The following is a 3,559-nucleotide window of genomic DNA, read 5'->3' as shown; positions in this document are numbered from 1 at the left end:
CCAGCACTCAAGAGGCAGGGATCTCTAAGAGTTTAAGGCCAGCCTGTTCTACATTGTGAGTTCTAGGACAGCTGGAAAGCCTGCCTCAGAAAAACAAAAGCAAAAAACAATGTCCAGTGGTAGTAACACAAGCCTTTAATCAGCATTCAGGAGGCCAAGGCAGGAGGATCTCTGTGAGTTCGAGGCCGGCCTGCGCTACAGAACTAATTCCAGTACAGCCAGTGCTACACAGTGAAACCCTGTCTCAAAAACCATTAAAAAATTAAATTAAGTTAGAGATGAATTAAGGTGAAGAGCAATTGAAGAAGATACCAATATCAACTTCTGGCCTCTGCATACATGTGTTCGCATGCATGTGCACACACACATGCACAATATTGAGCTGGAAGTTGAGTGACAGAATAGTAGAGGCAAGGGGTTGAGCTCTTATGTCATATGTATGAGGTTAGACTCCTCAGCAATACCAACTGAAGTCACCAGAAAGCCTTTCCAGCTTGTGTGTGTGTGTGTGTGTGTGTGTGTGTGTGTGTGTGTGTGTGCTGGAGACTGAACCAGAGCATCACATATGCTAAGCACATGCCATATTATTAAGTTAACTCTCAGTCTCCCTCATTTCTCCTAGTACATCTTAACACATGGAAAACATACCATAGTTTGAACAGATACTTTTCTGTTGTAGTCCTATAAATGACCAGTTCTTCCTCAGAAATGTAGAAGAGGAGCTCAGTGGGAAAGCCTGTGCTTAACATGTGTGCAAGACCCTGGGTTAGATCCTCAGCACCAAAACAGAACGAAAATGTAGCAGAGTGTGACTCACAAGCGGAGCACACGCTCCCTGACTCACATGTTTATCTCAGTGACTCACAAGCGAGCACACACTCCCTGACTCACATGCCTGTCTATCTCAGTGACTCACAAGCGAGCACACGCTTCCTGACTCACGCTGCTATCTCTGACTCACAAGCGAGCACATGCTCCTGACTCACACGCCTGTCTATTTCAGTTCATTTGTTTGTCATGTGTCAAGGTACTATATGCTCTGGGGTCAAGAAACTTGAACTCTTGAAAAATTGACTAGACACCAGGTAAGGTGGCACACACCTTTAATCTCAGCACTCAGGAGGCAGAGGCAGGAGGATCTCTGTGAGTTCGAGGTCAGCCTGGTCTACAGAGTGAGTTCCAGGATAGGCTCCAAAGCTGCACAGAGAAACCCTGTCTCAAAAAACCATAAAAAGAAAGAAAAGTTGACTAGAAAAAAAAAATTGTGGTCTTCTTTATTATCTGTTTCTGTCAGACATTTCCCCATTCTTTAAGATCCTTTATAAATTGTTACTTTGTTTTATGATGTTATAGAGTTGAGATTGCAACCTTGCTTGCACTTGATAATTACACCCAAATTAAATATTTAGAAAATCCACATCATTTTGCAGTGTATGTGAATGTGAATGTGTGTGTGCGTTTCTTCTATAGCATTGTAATCTGTGTTACACCAGTGTAACACACCAGCAGTCTCAGCACTTAGGAGGCATAGGCTTGAGGATGACAAGTTTGAGGCCAGCCTGGGCCACATACTTAGTTCAAGGGTCACCAGGAGTAATTAGTGAGATCTTGTCTCAGGTAAAGCAAAACAAAACATAAGACAGGATGCTCTTCATTAAGGCAGATAAAAGGAAGCTGTCAGTCGTTAGAGAGTGGCAAAGCTTTATCCTTTTACATTTTCAGACTTGTTGGCTGCTGGTCACAAGTAAATCACCTATCAACACGTCCATGTAATTAGAAGTATTTTCAAGCCCCCCATATTACCTATAAAGTTCTGCTGTTCTTCACACCTCTCCATAGCACTTCCCTGGTATAACTGTGTGCTTTACACTGACTTTAATTCTCTTTTTTAAAGGTTACTAGAACTGACTTTGCTCACTTTGTAACAATCAGAGTTAAAGTATGACTTGCTTGAAATCTAACAGGTTGGTGAAAGCTGGTTTTGCAATGAGTAACCCACTTACCTAGTCCCATCCCATACTTTACAGGGGAGCATAATCCTAAGTCTATAGGACAAGTAGACATATAAAGATATGAGAGAGTTGGAGAGATTGTTCAAGTGGTTAAGAGCATTTGATGCTCTTCCAGGAGACCCAAGTTTGGACCAAGCACCCATGTTGGGCTGCTCACAGCCACCTACAATGCCATCTCTCAGATGTCCAATGACTTCTTCCGCTCTTTTCAGGCACCTGCACTCATGTGGCATACACTCACACAGACATGCACACATACATATAAATTTAAAACTATTATTTTTATTTTATTTTGATTTTCTGAGACAGGGTTTCTTCTCGTAGTCCTGGCTGTCCTGGAACTCGGTCTGTGGACCAGGCAAGCCTGGAACTCAAAGATCCACCTGCCTCTGCCTCCCAAGTGCTGAGATTAAAGTGTGTGCCACCATACTTGGCATATTATATATATGAAATATAAAGTATTTCTTCTTTTAAATTTACAGTGCTGGGGGTCAGAACCCAGGGCCTTGCTCATGGCAGGGAAGAGTTTTACCACAGCTTACACACACCCCCATACCCTGTATCTTTTACTGAATCCTAATTTGAACTATTCTATTGACTCCCCCAGTCTAACCCCAAAGTTAGCTTCAGGACATACTTGCGACAGCCTCACCTTGCCCCACTGGCAGCCTTATATTTGCCATCTACCCTAACTTGAAGGGATCTCGAATTCACCGCTAACACTGGGAAATCACTGGTATTTCTAGAGCATCTAGATGTCATGATACTTTGAATACAAACAGAAAAATGTAATAGAACCATCATTAGCAGGCACCGGGAAACTGGAGGGAATTTCTCAGCCACGGACACAGACTTCTGTGCCACTGGTGGTTTCCTTCCCTGCGGTGTGTTCAGTGCCGAGGTCTCTGTGTGGTTACTGTGGGACGTTTTATTTAGTCTGCTGTTTCGCTTTGGCTTCTTCTCTGGAGAATGGCTGGATGTTAAACATTAAATCTGTTTTCACAAAGGTTTTATATACGACTAGACCCCTTTTTCTTTCCGTTACAATTAGGAAATGAACGGAATATGGCTATAATTAGATTTGAAAGAGACAAAGACACAGTTATAAAACTCTACATTTTGTAGGACAAAAAAAAAAAAGTACAAGCTTTGGCTGTGGGAGTTGCACATCTGTTAACAATGTGCTCCTGAGTGAGGAGAACGGGGAGGGATGCTCTCAGAACAATCCAAAGCTGGAGAGGGTCACGGTCCTCTGCGTCTTTGGGCTCCCGTTTACCTCCAGACTTTCTTCTTTTTGTTGTTGGTGTTGGTGTTGGGAATCAAACCCACGGCCTTGTACATGCCAGACAAACACTCTAGCAGTGGCTTGAACTAACATCCCTCCCTCCTTGCATTGGTCTCCGAATTTCTAATCGGATTTTTTTTCTATTTCTCAAATAATTTATTTGTGTGTATACTCCTCCTAAATGTACAAGAGCATTTTAATGCTAAAAGTTACTTGTGCTTAACAAAAGCTCATATTGGTCATAATATTTTTGTTTTAATCA

Source organism: Peromyscus leucopus, chromosome 4 (genome assembly GCF_004664715.2).
Source record: "Peromyscus leucopus breed LL Stock chromosome 4, UCI_PerLeu_2.1, whole genome shotgun sequence".
Classification (NCBI taxonomy): Eukaryota; Metazoa; Chordata; class Mammalia; order Rodentia; family Cricetidae; genus Peromyscus; species Peromyscus leucopus.
The sequence above is the reverse complement of the archived record's forward strand: the minus strand, read 5'-3'. Positions refer to the sequence as shown.